This window comes from Rhinopithecus bieti, unplaced genomic scaffold, assembly GCF_001698545.2.
Source record: "Rhinopithecus bieti isolate Rb0 unplaced genomic scaffold, ASM169854v2 scaffold_39870, whole genome shotgun sequence".
Lineage (NCBI taxonomy): Eukaryota > Metazoa > Chordata > Mammalia > Primates > Cercopithecidae > Rhinopithecus > Rhinopithecus bieti.
Genome location: NW_016817144.1, coordinates 1,539,170 through 1,557,466, shown reverse-complemented (window position 1 = coordinate 1,557,466; position 18,297 = coordinate 1,539,170). Strand labels below are relative to the sequence as shown.

Genomic DNA, 18,297 nt, shown 5'->3' with positions numbered 1-18,297 from the left:
CCTGTAATACCAGAACTTTAGGAGGGCGAGGCAGGCAGATCACTTGAGGTCAGTAGTTCAAGACTGGCCTGGCCAACACGATGAAACCCCGTCTCTAGTAAAATTATAAAATTAGCTGGGCATGGTGGCACACACCCGTAATCCCAGTTGCTTGGGAGACTGAGGCATGAGAATCACTTGAACCCCAAAGGCAAAGTTTGCAGTGAGCTGAGATGGCACCACTGCATGCCAGCCTGGATGACAGAACAAGACTCTGTCTCAAAAAACCCCCAAAAAATAGATATGCAGAGTCTATTTCTGGTAGAGGTTTGTGTTTTCCCCACTACATTTACCACCAGCTTGTTCTGGGAGCTGCTTTTGGGTGCTGGTGAGGAGTAATTCGTGGTTTAGGAAGCTTGAGTGCGGGTGCTGGGTCATCTGCTTGCTGTTCAGCAGGGTATTGGAGGCTGGCGCTGCAGAAATCTGTCTGCAGTGCACTCGCTGGTGTTGCCATGGACAGCTCATTGGTATAGCTGGTGTGGAGGTAATGAAGTAGGGATGTTTTTAAAATGAAATTTTAAAAATGGGGTTTGAGAAGTAAACAGTTCCTTGTGGCCTAAAATGACATTATATTCATTTACTTTTGAGATGATTTAAAAATCATTTCCTCGTGTTCCATGTTCTACAGGTTACCAGTCAGGAAAAAGGATAATTCTGTGGGACTCAATGAAGTGATGAAATTGAGAACAAAGCCTTTCATCTTTGGACTTACACTTCCATGTTCCTAAAAGAGTTAGGCAGGTGTATGTAGGTAAATCAAAGACTGAAAACTTGGGGTCTTTGGAAATTTTTTTCTGGGTCATCTTTTTAATCTTAAAGCTAAGCCTTCAATTGCCAAGCAGTGGTTTTTTGCAATGAATGAGGCTGGTCAATAGGATATCTATATTTTTAAAAATCTCAACCACAAATAACACCCTACACAAAAACCAATTATAGATAGATAGTAGACCTCATTGTAAAACAATAAATGTTCTAGAAAATGACAGAGAGAGAACATGTTTATGAAGTTGAGGTACAAAATAATTTTGTAAACAGGATCTAAATAGAACTAACCATAAAGGAAAAGATTGATATATTAGATTATAATTAAAATTAGACATTTTTTGTTAATTGAAACATTAAGGAATGAAAGGTAGACAGGTATTGGGGGAAGATATTTGCTATACTTTTACCTATTAAAGGGCTTGTGTCCTGAATTAAAAAAAAAAAAAAAGGGCACGGTGGCTCACACCTGTAATCCCAGCACTTTGGGAGGCCGAGGCGGGCGGATCGCCTGAGGTCAGGAGTTCAAGACTGGCCTGGCCAACATGGTGAAACCCTGTCTCTACTAAAATACAAAATTAGCCGGATGTGGTGGCAGGCGCCTGTAATCCCAGCTACTTGTGAGGCTGAGACAGGAGAATCCCTTGAACTCGGGAGGCGGAAGTTGCAGTGAGCTGAGACTGCGCCATTGCACTCCAGCCTGAGCAAGAAGAGTGAAACTCCATCTCCAAACAAACAAACTCTTCCTACAGATCAGTAAGAAAAAGACAATCCAGTAGAAAAATGGGGAGGAGATTTGTAAACTTGATGAGAGATGATATAAAAATGGACAATAAACATAAGGTGTTCAACCTAGGGGTTGTCATCAGGGGAATGCAAGTCAAAACTGCAATGAGATGTCACCAGCAGTCATAAGAAAGAATAAAATGAAAAAGACCACAGTACTAAGTGTTAGTAAGGACATGTTACTGGTATGCAAATTGCTATAAGCACTTTAGAAAGCTGTCAATATTGATTAGAGCTAAATACACACTCCTGTCACACAGCAATTCTTCTCCTAGGTGGATCCCCAAAAGAAACGTACATGTGTACCCCAAAAGTCATGCCCCAAATGTTCACAGCAGTATTATTCATAATTGCCTTAACCTGGAAACAACTCAGATGTTCCTCACATGTAGATTGGACTTTTTTTGTATAATCCTATCATGGGGTACTGTGCAGCCCTAATGAAAAACCTGTTATGTGCAACAAAAGTGTGATTCTTGCAGACCTAACACTGGGAGAAAGAACCCAGGCACAGAGTTACGTTTTCTGTATATAAAGCTCAAAAAAGAGGCAACACTCATCTCTAGTGCCTAGGGGTCAAGATAACCACATCATCTTGCTGGGGAGAAGAGTGACTAGAACAAGCACAAGGGGACTTCTGGGGCTCTCGTTCCATTCTGACGATGGATGGGTTTGTGGATACACAGGCAAGATTATGTTGTGAGAATCCATCAGGCTGCATATTATGACTTGTGCGTGTAAAACATATATGCCACACCTAATAAAACGTGTTTATTTTAGAAATGCCTTCAATATCCACAACTATGATAGATCAATAGAAAAAAATAGAACACTTTAAAATTTCTAAAAAAAATGTTTAAGGCCGGGCACGGTGGCTCAAGCCTGTAATCCCAGCACTTTGGGAGGCCGAGACGGGCGGATCACGAGGTCAGGAGATCGAGACCATCCTGGCTAACACAGTGAAACCCCGTCTCTACTGAAAATACAAAAAACTAGCCGGGCGAAGTGGCGGGCGCCTGTAGTCCCAGCTACTCGGGAGGCTGAGGCAGGAGAATGGCGTAAACCCGGGACGCGCAGCTAGCAGCGAGCTGAGATCCGGCCACTGCACTCCAGCCCCGGCGACAGAGCAAGACTCCGTCTCAAAAAAAAAAAAAAAAAAAAAAAAAAAAAAAAAAAAAAAAAGTTTAAAAAGCAGTGCCTTCAAACACCCAGGCTACTGCGCAGCGTGTTGCTACTGTCTGTGATGCCTGCGAGGCATGGGTGAGAGGAGGAGGCGACGCCAGTGAGTAGAGTGAGATGGTGATATTGCTAAATCACTTTCTTAGGGTGTGAAAGACTCTGCTTTAGCTCTTTTTCGGGCTTTTCTGCCATGCCTTACTAGTTTTGGCAGTTTTCCTATTAAAATTACATGTAATGTCTTGATATAACTGTGCTCGTCTGGAGCTGTGTATTTAAATAGCTGTAAACTTCTCAACCCAAATTGTGGGAATTAAATTTCCATTAGCAGATTGGCAGCATAATCTGGTGGGATGTTCTCTGGGCCCAAAGCCAAGAGCCCTGGGTTCTAGTTACAGCTTCTAGTCCGGACCTGGAGCGTGTCACTCAGCCATTCTCCATGGGTACCTCCCCCCCAAAATAATATTAAATCTACATATGGAAATCACATCCACCCACCTCTGAGGTTGCTGTGAAGGTAAGGGAAGATAATATCTGTAAGCACTGTTTGCAGATTGCAACTGCAGAGCCATAAATCCGCTTGCATAAACCACACATTCCAGGGGGGTTCTGATTGTGTTTACATATACTTCTTAAATTTCATACTCAATGTCTGTAGACATGAAGATGTGAAAACAAAAGTTCAGTGAAAAAATAACCAACAGCATGGAGGAATTCTGGAGAAGTCTTAGCGTGTAGTGGTTTTCCTGTTCCTGATCCGTATCATGTTGTGGCATTGCATGTACTTATTTCTGTGATTTCATGTTACTAACTGACCATTTTGGATGGTTGAATATACAGGAGAGGCACTGGTTCAGAAAGTAATTTTATTATTTGTCTTTTAACAAATGACAACATGCCACATTAGGAATAAGTTTGACACAACTTAATCATTTTAACTCTTATTATCACTAAAATTTGCAGCATTGTCCTTCATGGAAGAAAAAGTTAATTTGGTGGAGTCTTTAGTCAAATTAATTGGTCAGAAGAAATACTGTATACTTAAAGGGGGGGGAACCCTGGTTTAATAAACTTAATTTTAATTGAACAACCTTCCTCAATGAATGTTTTAGAAATGGTTTTTCTCAGGAAACAAACTGTTCACCTAGGCATGTGGTTTAAAAACTTTTGTTTGACAGTAAACATCTGCTTTTGCGAATAAAACATTCCACGGAACCTGAGTCCGAAGGGCAGATAAAAGACCACTCTGAAGCAGGGGTGGGCGTGGAGATGGTAGAAAAATGGGTGGTAGATCTTCCCACTGAGTGTTTTGCTATTGAAATGAGAAGCCTGTTGGATGCCATGAAAAGCCAGATAATTATTACTCTGAGTGGTGGTGCAGGGAACGCTCTGTGTGTGGTTGTATTATGCTGAGATTCCATCCAGTGTGCCACTCCATATAATTGGGATACTGTCTCTTTACTTTGCTGATAGAGGTGGGATTCAGGGACTGTGGTGTCTGTGATGCTGTGATCCTAGACAAGGTAAGTGCCTGATACGTCTAGATGCTGATAGATTAAGCTTTAATTGCATTTATAGTTTCCAGAATGAATATTGTACTTTGAGAGGTTATAAAGAATATCAGGCTAGGCGTGGTGGCTCACACCTCTAATCCCAGCACTTTGGGAGACCGAGGTGGGCGGATCACCTGAGGTCAGGAGTTCGAGACCAGCCTGCCCAACGTGGCAAAACCCCATCTCTACTAAAAGTACAAAAATCAGCCAGGTGTGGTGGTGGGCACCTGTAATCCCAGCTACTCGGGAGGCTGAGGCAGGAGAATAGCTTGAACCCGGGAGGAAGAGGTTGCAGTGAGCCAAGATTGTACCATTACACTCCAGCCTGGGCCACAGAGCGAGACTCCATCTCGCGGGGAGCAAGGGGAAGAATATCAGTAACTGAGAAATATCCAGGATGAGCCACCTTTCCAGAAATGTTCCAGTTAATCAAATTATACTGGTAACCCACAGCTCACTGCAGCCTTAACCTCCTGGGCCCAAAATATCCTCCCACCTAAGCCTGCCAACTTACTGGGACCATAGGTGCACAACAGCATCCCTGGCTTTTTGATTTTTTGTAGAGATGGGCTCTTGCCGTGTTGCCCAGGCTGGTCTCAAACTTCTGGGATCAAGCAGTCCTCCTGCCTTGGCCTCCTAAAGTGCTGGGTCATGAGCCACCCCACCTGGCTCTGAGGCTTTTTTGACTAAAATATTTTAAAATGTTATATATTTTTAAAACTAGTTTTTGCTATAGTATGAGATGAATATCTGTCCCCTTTTGAGTAAATTTCAATAAAAAAATATAGAATCCTTTAATTCAGTGATAAGGGAGTTTGGGGGGCCCTTACTTTCAAACCTGAAGAGTTTTATCTCCTTCCACCATTTCTGAAAGGATTCCGAGAACTGCTGGCTTGGGAACTTTTAAAAGTATGGATTTGTTTTTGTGAGTTTGTAAGAGCTGCGTTCTGTCTACAGAGGACCTTGTTAATGAATCCCTCCTCTTACCTTATTTTAGATAGAAATGCTTGGTTCGTGGGTTGCGCCCGTGACATAAACTCTGGAAAATAAGAAAATTATAGACAAACCAAAATAGAAAGCAGCTCCTCTCTCAAGGTGAGTTCAGCAGTTGTCAGTGGATTGATAAAAGGGCCTTGTCGTGAGCAGCTAAGCCCACACTCCTGAATGCCTTTTCATTATAAGAATGAAAACGAAGAGATAAAGGAGGATTTTTCCTGAGTAATTCCAGCTTGTCTAGCACACCGTGAGCAACAGATAGAGGCCACCTTTAAAATCTCCATGACTGAATTACACCTCCAAAACTTCTGATCTGTTCATTTTCTGCTGAAATCAGGAATACATGGGTCATTAATATTAAGTAGAATCGAAAAGAGAAAAGCAGTACCTAAATGCAACCATCTTTTTATATCCTCAGTTGGAAAACTGTCTATTTTCTTCTAATTACAAAGATAATGCATGCTCATTACAGGAGGTTCTAAGAGTATCAGAAAGTGTGAAGAATAAAAGATCACCCAAAATTCAGGGAAAAGATTGTTACAACAATGTTGGCAAGCATTTATAACAAAGTGTAACATTATTCTTTGACATTATGCTTTGTTGTTGTTTTTAACAAGCTACATCTAGCTTCCTAAGTAGTATTTTTCATTTTGAAGTCCCACATTCACCCACCAGCATATACACTGAACTCATAAAAATATTCCACGTTTTCAAAAGACGAAATACAGCCTGTAAATAAACATCTAGAAAAATGGCCTCGCTGGGCACAGGGGTGCACGCCTGCAGCCGTAGCTCCTTGGGAGGCTGAGATGGGAGGATCACTTGAGGCAAAGGAGTTTGAGACCATCCTGGGTAACACAGACCCCTATCTTTAAAAAATAAATTTATTTAAAAAAATTTTTAAATGGCCTGAAGGGTATTAAAGACAACATTGTAAAACAAGATCCTGCTTAAGTTAATGAAATCACAACACCCGGGGTTGACAAGGGAGCTAAAAATGGCAGTCTTTTTCTGTCTTATGGCCTGTACGTTGATATGGTATATTTGGAAAGGAATTTGGTGATATGTATCAATAAGCTTTACTGTTTGTAATCTTGATCTGAGAACTTCATTTTTGTATTTATTTGCCTAAAGAAAGACTCTATATTTATAAGGGTGTTTGTGTTGAAATGGTCATTCCAGTGGAAATGGCCTACATGGAATGGGCTGTACCCCAGTTAGACTTCAATTCAAATGGCTGTCTGCCAGCTCCGAGCCTTGGGTAAGTCACTTAACCTCTAAGCCTCAGTCTCTACGTTTTCAAATGGGGATGACAATAATCCCTGCCTCAGAGTGTTTTTATGAAGATTACAATGGAATTTAATATGCAAAGCACTTAGAACCCTGTCTTAGCACAGAGAAACACTGAGCGCGGTTGTCACCCCTTCTCTTCAGGGGATACATTCCAGGGACTCCCATGAAAGCCTAAAACTCCGATAGTGTCTACTCTATATAAGCAGGTTGATTATCCCAATCTGAAAATTTGAAATGTTCCAAAATCCGAAACTCAGTGGTGAAAGGAAATCCCCACTGGGGCATTTTGGATTTTCAGATTAGGGTGTTTAACCAGTTCGTATAAAACAGATACTCCAAAATCCAAAACAAATCCTAAGTTCAAAACACTTCTGGTCCCAAGCATTTTGGAAAAGGGATACCTAACCTGTACTATGCTTGTTGTGCATTAATACGTCTGATCCATTTATAAATTAGGCAGAGTAAGAGATTAACAGTAAGAGATTAGCAACAATAATAAAATAGAACAATTATAACAATATAGTGTGGTAAAAGTTGTGTGAACGGGGTGCCTCCCTCACTGAAAATATCATACTGTTGAGGTAAATCTCGGCATATGAAATTTTTACTTATTGGGAATTTTCACCTTTTCACTTAAAGTAATTTCCAGCTTCTCTTTGACATTACCTGAATTGCCGGCATCACTACTCTGGCACTTTGTGGCCATTATGAAGTAAAATAAGGATTCCCTGAGCTCAAGCCCTGTGATACCTCAACAGTTGATCTATAACTGAGATGGCTATGAAGTGACTAAGAGGCGGCAGCAGCATCTGCAGAAGGGGTCTGCTGGACAAAGGGATGATTCGCATCCCGGATGATACAGTGGGATGGTATGAGATTTCATCACACTATTCAGAATTGTGTGCATTTTAAAACTTATGAATTGGGCCAGGTGTGGTAGCTCATGCCCGTAATCCCAGCACTTTGGGAGGCCGTGGTGGGCAGATCACCTGAGGTCAGGAGTTCAAGACCAGCATGGCCAACACTGTGAAACTCCATCTCTACTAAAAATACAAAAATGAGCCGAGCATGGTGGTGCACGCCTATAATCCCAGCTACTCGGGAGGCTGAGGCAGGAGAATCACTTGAACCCGGGAGGCGGAGGTTGCAGTGAGCCGAGATCACATCCTTGCACTCCAGCCTGGGCGACAAGAGCAAAACTCTGTCTTAAAAAAATAAATAATACTTATGAGTTGTTTCTGGAATTTTCCTTTTAATATATTCAGACTGAGGTTGACCACAGGTAATTGAAACTGGAAAGCAAAACCACACATAGAGGGATTACTTGTAAACATTGCCTGTTACCACCTTATGCATTGCTATGAGGCTTGAATGGAGTAACACCTGAGGGCAGTGTCTGGATAGAGTAAACCAGCACCCCAGGTTAGATGATATTCTTAGTGTTAGTATTAGTACATAAAACTTAGAAACAGGACCGGGCACGTGGCTCACGCCTGGGATCCCAGCACTTTGGGAGGCCAAGGCGGGTGGTTCACGAGGTCAGGAGCTTGAGACCAGTCTAACCAACATGGTGAAACCCTGTCTTTACTAAAAATATAAAAATTAGCCGGATGTGGTGGCATGTGCCTGTAATCCCAGCTACTCCAGAGGCGGAGGCAGGAGAATCGCTTGAATCCGGGAGGTGGAGGTTGCAGTGAGCTGAGATGGCACCACTGCACTCCAGCCTGGGCGACAGACGCCCGTCTCAAACAAAAAAACAAAAACTTAGAAACAAATATTCATCTAATAACTGGAGGAAAAGCAAAATAAATTTCAAATGGAGGCTATGCTGTGAAGGCTGTGTCATAAAACAGTTGGTTACAACACAGTGTTCACTGTAAGGATACCAAATTTTGTGTGTACGGTTGCTGTACCTCTGCCAAAGGATATATGCATAGGAAGATGAAGTAGAAGTAGATTTATTCCACAGTTATAGTACCAGCTTCCGTGGTGCCTGGCAAAGCATGAAGAAGCTTTGGTTTTGGCCTCTTGAAATTAATTTAAAGCATGAGACGGACTTAAGCCCATACTTTAGAGACCATTAAGATGAAGGAAGAGCTTGATGATTCTGGGCCAGTCTCTAATTTGAAATAAATGTATTTCAAAGTGCCAAAGCCAGTGGCTCTTTACTGAAGCACGTAATTTGATATCTATTGATTTTTGCAAGGTGCTCAAGGACTCTTTTCATGCTGAAATTTCATTTCCGCTGTTCGCAGGACAAGAGAAATTTGATACCCATGTACGACTTGACCAGGCTTGAAATTTCACTTTATTTGATGGCTCAGCTAGTCATATAGAAATTAGTGGGTTCAGGCTTCAGTGGGGAACACACACAGAGCCAGCAGCTGTGGCCCGTTCCTGTCTCCTGAGTGAGCAGCATTCACGACGTTCTTTTCACTTAGAAAGGGCTTAGGGAGGATTTATGTGTTCGCTCTCTCTCATTTCTGTTCTCAAACCCTTGTTTTCTCCATGGAAATTTTTTTTTTTCTTTTTTGGGGACAGGGTCTTGCTCTTTCACCCAGGCTGTAGTCCAGTGGTGTGATCTTGGCTCACTGCAACCTCCACCTCCCGGGCTCAGGCGATCTTCCCACCTCAGTCTCCCAAGTAGCTGGCACTACAGACAACGTACCACCAGCTAATTTTTTTTATTTTTGGTAGAGACAAGGTTTGGCCATATTCCCCAGGCTGGTCTTGAACTTCTGGGCTCAAGAGATCTGCCTGCCTCTGCCTCCGCCTCCCAGAGTGCTTAGATTACAGGTATGAGCCACCGTGCCTGGCCCTGTGATGCACTTTTGATCACAGCGGTATTTGGTCAAAGGAGTTAAAAGATGGCAGAATAAATAGGCTTGTGGGCTAGGGAGCATCCAGGAGGGACACCTGGTGATTCTGAGCAATGTGGGATGTGGACTGCGGCCTGGGCAAAGGAGTCCCTTGAGATGAGTCCTCCATAGCAGCCAGGTTGCCACCCTGACTTCTGGCTCTCCTGATTCAGTCCACTTTTAGTCTCTTTTTCTGCAGGCCATGAAATGGCTCAGCCCCTGGCCTGCTTCAGACCTAGAGCTCAGCCAGCCTGCGCTTTGGCCCTGGTTATGGCTTGGGGGATCTGCTCTGTGTCTAGCCCAGGGAGGTGTGTAGTTTGTATGGGGGTGAACTCCATCTTTTTAAAAATGCATTTCCTTCTTTTCTTTTTTATCGTGTCCATGTATTTAGAGCTAAAGGAGAGATCCACAGCATGAGTTTACACTTCACCTTAGCCAGAAGTCCCTGCCACATTTATCCTTAGATCAGAGAGTGACACTGGAGTGAGGACGGGGCGGTGGGCGGGTGGGGCTGCCCCTAGCCTGTTCCCAGATGCTGCGTGAGTCATCGTTTTCAATCCTGTGCACTTAGCTTCCGACCCCCGTCACCCTGCTACCCCCTCAGAAGCTGCCGCACACCTGCTCTGTGCCGTGGACCAGCCAGGAGTGCAGGGTTTGTGTCATGCGTCCCCTCCACCCCGCGAGCTCTTTCTTTATCCTTTCTCCTGCAGCTCCTCCTCAGCCCCCTTTGCAATGCCAAGTTCAGAAGCTGTGTTTCCCTTCCTCAGCCAGCTAGCAAGAGACTGAATTTAAAAACTCACGAAACAGCCCTCATTGTCTCCCTTTGATATTTGCCTTTCATCTCATCTGTCCCAGGGTCAGGGCATCCACCTAGGCCAGCACTCTGGAAAGACACCTCGCCTGCGGCAGGTAGAGCCCAGCAAGTCAGCCCCGGCTTCTGCACATGCTCATGTCCCCATGGGTTTGTCCTGGGAAACACTTCAACTCCAGGGAGCCTCAAGTCCTTGGCGAAGGCTAAAGTGGAAGGGGAATGCAGCATGGGGGAGTCTTTCTGTTCATATTCACCGCCCGAAAATGATGGTGGTTCAGGAAGTGTACCTTCTAGACGAGGTGGTCTCAGCAAGCCTTAAAACCATCTGGTCAACAAGAGCAAAACATGTATAAGGCCACGAATGTACCTGGGGCTAGTTTGGTGTGGTTTGCATAAACTACCCCCTCCTCTGAGTGATGCGTAAATAAGAAAGAAAATAGTAAACCCAGCCCCCTGCCAAGTCATTCTAAAGATGTAGCCCTGTCTTTGATGGCCAGGTTTGTCTTCCCTTTAGTGTAGAAGACATCAGGATCCACTTCTGCATCTTGGGCCTGTGGTTTCTGTCCTCTTCATCCAGATCTGTGACTGTCATGATGGTGTCCTAACTGGCCACTTATCTCTGGTCTTGTCCCTCCTCCCAGCCATCCTTGGGCCCCCTTGCACTGTGGGTCACGTCCCCATGTCAACGCTCATCTGTTTCAAACTGTGGGTGGCTCCCCGCGCAGCTCACTGGGCAGGCCTCTGTGAACCGACTCTAGGCGTCCTCTCCAGCCCCATATTGCTTCTCACCTCTGCACTTGCAAGAGGTTACTTGTGCTTCTGTGCGGACTGTGGCCTCTCAGGGCTCCCTGCGTCTGCGGGGGCTGCTGCTTTCTGCCTGGAGCATGTGCACTTGCGTGTTCCCTACTAAGTACACAGTCAGCCCCTGCTGTGGCGCTGGCACACAGCAGAGAGCAAGAGAAGTGGCTTTGCCCCCCATTGAACAGACAGACTAATAGGGAAGACAGACATCAAGCTAGTCATCATGGCCATAATTACATAATTATCCCTTGTGACAAGAGCTGTGAAGTGGCAGGAAAGAGGCAGACCAGGGTTAAGGAAGGCCTTCCTGTGGGGTGATGTGTAAGCTGGCATTTGGGTAGGAAATAGCCGGAGAAAGAGCCTGAAGAAAGATGTTTCCAGAGCCTGGGATCAAGATGTGTGAAAGTCATGATGGGAAAATGAGGATAACGGTAGCAGTGGGTAGGGGTCAGAGGTCATGCTTACCAAGGGTTTACCGTGTCAGGCATGGGTCTGTGTTACCTCATCACATCCTCATATGACACTGCAGGGAAGGTGCTTTTACCATCCCCACTGCACACACGTGGAAACTGAGGCACAGAGAGGCCAGTGGGCCTGCCTGAGCTCACGTGGCTGGTAGTGTGGCGGGATTTGTACCCAGGTAGTCTGGGTCCCAGGATCAAGCTGCAGTCACTGCAGCATCTTGCTGAGGCCTTGGAAGAGGCTTTTGTGACTGGAGCTGAATCCAAAGAGCTAAGGCTGGAAGGCAGAGGCAGAGGTAGGGCCAGCGAGACGGTTTAGGAAGTGAGTGATGGAATTTGGATTTTTCTGTGATCAGACTTGGTTGGGAGGACAGTGGATTGGAGGAGAGGCAAGGGAAGGAGGCAGAGAGAGGAATTACACACCGAAGGTTAAAAAAAAATTGGGGGTTGGACTTCCCTCCTTCCTTCACCTGGTGCTCTCTCCTTATCCTTCAAGTCCTGGTGCAGGTGTCAGTTTCTCTCCTTGGCTCACTCTTTCTCTACGCTAGAGATCCTCAAAATCAGGGGAGATGTCTTGGCATCTCTCAGGGTTCCTCATGCACAGGGGGCTCTCTACAAATAGATGAAAGGAATGGAGGGAAAATAGTTACAAAGCTAAGAAGCAAGATGTTTTATTGAGGAATTTAACTTTTCAAGTTCATAACTCTGATGTGACTTTCACAGTGTAAGCTGCCTGCGGCTGATACTTTACTTGTGGAGTACCAGTGGTCTGTTATTCAAGCTAAAATTTCCATTTCCTTATTAGCATGAGTGACCAGGATTACTCCCCTAGCTCCACATTCTTAGGGAGTCAAGAGGTCGCTTTCAGCAGGCCAATCTGCCTGTGACCTGCTGGTGCTGCAGCATTCCTTACTCAGATCTCAGAGACCCTGGGATTTTGCAGTGCTCTGGAAAGCTGAGAGGGCTGGCACTGGAGGCCGGCTGGGATGGGAACAGGCTGCCCCTCTTGGCTCTCCACATAGGCCTGAGAGCCACGTGGTCCCACATGAGACACTGAGTTATGTGTGGGCTCCGCCTCCAGGGTTCCATGCATTCTTAGCGTCTCAGCAATCCAAGGACAAGCACATCAGCTTCCACATAGTTAAACATAAGAAAGTTGTCTGTGTTTTAATATAAACTTTACTGGCATTTAAACATGCATACTTCATGAAAAGCGCAATATTGTAAATGTGCGGTAAAATGGGTTTTCGCCAAACTGAGCACACTTAAGATCAAAACATGCCCAGATTTGCACCCAGATCAGGAAGCAGAACATGGCGCCACCCTGCGCCCTTCTTGCTTCGCTTCTGTTTACTGTACTCCTTGCAAAGGCAACCTTTGTCATCGCTTCTAACAGCCTGGATTAATTGTGCCTGTTTTTTGAGCTTTCTACCGATGAAATCATAACAAGGTGTAGAAAGGATGTACATTTAGGATGAGATTTGTTTTGGTTCCTCCCTTCCCCCCCAGCGCTCAATTTATCCCATGTTCCTAGATATAATAGAGATAACACAAGTGGAAAGACAGTCTCACAGTCTCATGAGAGGAAGGTTATCCTTCCGGGGTCAAACCATGCTTGGCACAGAGCCACTTGTTAGGATTTAGCAGTAATTAAAATGACTGTGTTGTTTATACATTGTTTTAGGAGTACATTAGTGCCTTATTTTTTATCACCAGAGAAAGAGTGATTCTCCTAAGTAAATGTTGTAGATCAGTGGTGAGCAAACTTTTCCAGCCAAGGGCCAGATAGTAAATATTTTTGGCTTTGCAGGCGCATATGGTCTTTGTTGCAACCACTCAATTCTGCTCTTGGGATGCAAAAGCTGCCTTGGACAATATATGCACAAATGAGGCTGGCTGTGCTCCAAAAAAGCTCCATTTGTGGACACTGAAATGGGAAGTTCACATAATTTTCACTTGTCACAAAATATTATTCTTCCAACTTTTTAAACTTGAATCTTTCTGAAGTGTTTTTGTTTTTTGTTTTTTTGCTTTTTTTTTTTTGTTTTTTGAGACGGAGTCTCGCTCTGTCTCTCAGGCTGGAGTGCAGTGGCACGATCTCGGCTCACTGAAACCTCCGCCTCCCAGGTTCATGCCATTCTCCTGCCTCAGCCTCCTGTGTAGCTGGGACTACAGGCGCCCGCCACCATGCCTGGCTAATTTTTTGTACTTTTAGTAGAGACGGGGTTTCACTGTGTTAGCCAGGATGGTCTCGGTCTCCTGAACTTGTGATCCACCTGCCTCAGCCTCCCAAAGTGCTGGGATTACAGGCATGAGCCACCGTGCCTAGCCATCTTTCTGAAGTTTTTAAACACTGATTTAAATTCTCAGGATGAGCTGAGAACATTTTCTTAGTAAATATGGGCAACATGGTATAATAAAAACATGGAAACCCTGGCACTGTCCTTTTGCTGTGTCTCTTTGGGCAAGTTTTAACTTCTCTGGATCTGTTTCATCCTCTCTGGGACGGGGATAATAGGAAGGACATTTCGCCAGTAGCCCCAGGATAGCCGTACTAGTTATTTGTGAACAGAACCCCATCTGAAGAGTCACAGAGGATCCTAGTTGGTCAGCTTTCAGGCTGTGGCAGTTGTTAAATATTCTGAATATCACTCTTTGTCATGACATCCTCTCTACTGTGGTCTTGTATGCACTATGGCCAGCATTTGCCTCGCATATAGTAATTGCTCCTTCTCCTCTTCCCATGGAAATGGCTGTAGGCATTCTTGGCTAAGAGGGACACTCTACTTCTGTATTAACTACCCTGAAGGGGTGGCCTGCCCCTCCACACCTGTGGGCGTTTCTCATCAGGTGGAAGAGAGACTTGAGAAAAGAAAGAGACACAGAGACAAAGTATAGTGAAAGGAAAGTGTTCCCTCAGTATTTACTGATCAGTATCTTTACCATCTCCGAGAGGGGGATGTGGCAGGGCAATAGGGTAATAGTGGGGAGAGGGTCAGCAGGAAAACACGTGAGCAAAGATCTCTGTGTCATAAATAAGTTGAAGGAAAGGTGCTGTGCCTTGATGTGCATGTATACAAACATCTCCACAAACATTTTAGCACATTAAAGAGCGGCATTGCCGCTAGCACGTCTCACCTCCAGCCGTAAGGCGGTTTTCTCCTATCTCAGTAAATAGAATATACAGTCGTTACACTGAGACATTCCATTGCCCAGGGACGAGCAGGAGACAGATGCCTTCCTCTATCTTAACTGCAAAGAGGCCTTCCTCTTTTACTAATCCTCCTCGGCACAGACCCTTTACGGGTGTCCGGCTGGGGGACACGATCAGGTCTTTCCCTTCCCACGAGGCCGTATTTCAGACTATCCCATGGGGAGAAACCTTGGACAATACCTGGCTTTCCTAGGCAGAGGTCCCTGCGGCCTTCCACAGTGTTTGTGTCCCTGGGTACTTGAGATTAGAGAATGGTGATGACTTTTACCAAGCCTACTGCCTTCAAGCACTTGTTTAACAAAGCACATCCTGCATAGCCTTAAATCCATTAAACCTTGAATAAACACAGCACATGCCTCTGCAAGCACAGGGTTGGGGCTAGGGTTACAGATTAACAGCATCTCAAGGCAGAAGAATTTTCTTAGTACAGAACAAAATGGAGTCTCTTATGTCTACTTCTTTCTACATAGACACAGTAACAGTCTGATCTCTCTTTCTTTTCCCCACAACTACCCCCAACTCAGGGACTTCTGTGCTACAGGTAGAATATCCTTATCCAAAATGCCTGGAACCAGATATGTTTTAGATTCAGATTTTTGGATTTGGGATTTGCTATGGTTTGGCTGTGTCCCCACCCGAATCTCATCTTGAATTGTAATAATCCCCACGTGTCAAGGGTGGTGCCGGTGGAGATAATGGAATCATGGGGGCGGTTCCCCCCATACTGTTCTCATGGTAGTGGATAAGTCCCATGAGATCTGATGGTTTTATAAATGGGAGCTCCCCGTCACAAGCTCTCTTGCCTGCCACCATGTAAGATGTGACTTTGCTCCTCATTTGCCTTCTGCCATGATTGTGAGGCCTCCTCAGCCTTGTGGAACTGTGAGTCCATTAAACCTCTTTCCTTTATAAATTGCTCAGTCTTGGGTATGTCTTTATTAGCAGCGTGAGAACAGACTAACACAGGACTCTCAACCTGTAGTTTGTATAGTTTTCTATTCCCCTAGTGGCCACCAGGATGTGAGCTGTACTGTCACCTAGCCTACCTTCAAGTCAGCTCCTCTACCAACTCTACCTTGCTGTTTCAGATAGGTAGGCTGATTAAAACTCTCTAAAGCCAGAGGAGCCCAGCATTCCACCCTCAGCTGAGTGTGAGCCCTGTGTGACCTAGGAAGTCAGCAGCATGGACTTTGGGGCCAGACAGTCTGGTGGAATCCCAGCCCCTGCCATTTATGTTATGTGCATCCTGTGACATGTTACTTACCTTCTCTGTTCTTCAGTTTCATCCTCTGTGAAATGGGGAGAAATAGCACCTACCGCATAGTTGCTGTGAGGATTTGGTGAATTAGTGTGTGAGAACATTTCAGACAGTCCAGGAAGCAATATGTAAATATTTGCTCTCATTATTTTTTTGTTTTCACTGCAAACACATTGCTTGGTTCTGATGCTTGCTAAAGATAGTTGAGGTTCCCAGGTATATGACCTCTAGATTATAGAAGTTACATATTAAATGACAGATTTGGTGTTGGGGGGAATCTCATGGACATTGTTTTAGGATTTCATTATTTTCTGTTGTATCTCATTGTCCTCTTTAATAGCTCTAGACATCTAACCCTGAGCTAATGTTTTACTGTTCTGTTACTCAGAAAAATTCTGAAATGCAGAGATTAAGAATGGACAATCAAGTCTTAAGTGCTTTGCAAAATGAATTTATTCCTTTGAGAATTAAAGTAATGTCCTGAAGGAAGTCACAGTTAATGGTTAGTTTCCTTTAGGGAAATATTCTTAAATAATTATAGTGCTGGTCTCACATATCTTTGATGGAAACCAAACAACTCCTGGGTTAATGTTTAGTTAGATGAACCAAAAAAAAAAAAAAAAAAGTATCACTTTACTTAGTTAGAAGCAGAGGAAAATATTAATTATTTGAATGGGGAAATGTTTGAAAATGAGAAATAATTATGTTACGGTGGTGGGATTACAGATGATAAGTATTTTCTTTTTTTAAAGATGGATTTGCCTTTTAAAAAGGGGAAAAAGCCTGAAGCTGTTACAGTCTGTCTCGAAACTAAATTATCTTCACTGCAATCTAACATTGTGCAGCTAAGTATCATAAAATTAAGACCCACAGCCTAAACCCTCTAATAGGTAAGACTATTCTAAGACACTGGTAACACGTCTCTGAAGAGTGCTGGCGTTTTGTGCTGTTAGTTTCCTGGGTTGATTTTGGTTTGAGTTCACAGCACAAGTCTGCTGGGTGGGCAGAAAGGAAGAATCATCATGCTAGATCATGAGTCCGAGCAAGTCCTGTCTGTCCTCTGCATTCTTCCTTCCCCCGCATTGTCCTGGCTCAGCTTCAAGCAAGGCTGTGAGGTAAAGGTTGGTGGCTTAGCATCCTAGGGCCTCTGTAACAAATTATCACAATCTGGTAGTTTTTATTGTTTTATGTTTGTTCGTTTGTTTTTGTTTTTGTTTTGGTAGAAGGCAAATGAGGAGCAAAGTCACACTCTGTTGCCCAGGCTGGAGTGCAGTGGCTTGATCTTGAGCTAACTGCAACCTCCGCCTCCCGGTTTCAAGCAATTCTCCTGCCTCAGCCTCCTGAGTAGCTGGGACTACAGGCGCCCACCACCACGCCCAGCTAATTTTTGTATTTTTTTTAGTGGAGATGGGGTTTCACTATATTGATCAGGCTGGTGTCAAACTCCTGACCTCAGGTGATCTGCCTGCCTCGGCCTCCCAAAGTGCTGGGATGGCAGGCATGAGCCACCGTACCCGGCCAATCTGGTAGTTTTAAAACAACAGAAATTTATTGTATTACAGTTTGGGAGCCCAGAAGTTCCAAATCAACATGTCAGGAGGGCCACACTCCCTCCAGAGTCTCAGGGGAAGATCCTTCCTGGCCTCTTCCCGCTCGTGGTGGCTTCTGCTGTTCCTTGCCTTGTGACCGCATTATTCCATTCTCTGACACTGTCTTCACACGGCCTTCTTCCTTTTGTCTCTGTCAAATCCCCCTCGCCTTTCTAAGGACGCCAGTCATTGGACTTGAGGCCTAACCCTAAATCCAGGATGATCTCATCTCAAGGTCTTTATTTAATTACACCTGCAAAAACCTTACTTCTAAATGAAGTGGTGTTGTTCGCCTGGGTTAATACCTGAGGTTCATTGCCTCACGCCAAGGAAATCAAGGACACGGACACACAAGGAGTGAGTTTAACAGCAGGAGTTTAACAGGCAAGAGAAAGAGGAAAGCTCTCTCTCCTGCAGAGAGAGAGGGGCTCCTGAGTGGGTCTTCCATTTCCATCATGAAATGCATGGGGGAGTTTTACAGATGAGCATGAAGAGGCGGTGTCTGATTTACATAGGGCCCAAATGATTGGTCAGATAGGTGTGCCATTTGCATAACATACGAAGAAGCTGGCTGCCCCACCCTAATCTTTTGTTATGCAGGTGGGTTCTCTGTCTGGTCAGCGCCATGTTGCCTGCTTTTTTACTGCACACCTGGTTGACGAAAGGGAAGATGGACCCACCATGTGGAACACGCCTGGCC

At 44.6% G+C, this 18,297-nt stretch overlaps 1 protein-coding gene across 1 annotated transcript in view; it reads left to right on the top strand.

Annotated features, from left to right (window-relative positions):
- The first annotated feature begins 5,392 nt into the window (after positions 1 to 5,392).
- The window catches only part of PRKCA (protein kinase C alpha), a 239,853-nt gene continuing 226,948 nt past the window's right edge, over positions 5,393 to 18,297 (top strand). The window contains exon 1 of the mRNA XM_017855838.1: positions 5,393 to 5,411. The gene's annotated coding sequence lies outside the window, so the exon portion shown is untranslated. The remainder of the gene's footprint in view (positions 5,412 to 18,297) is intronic.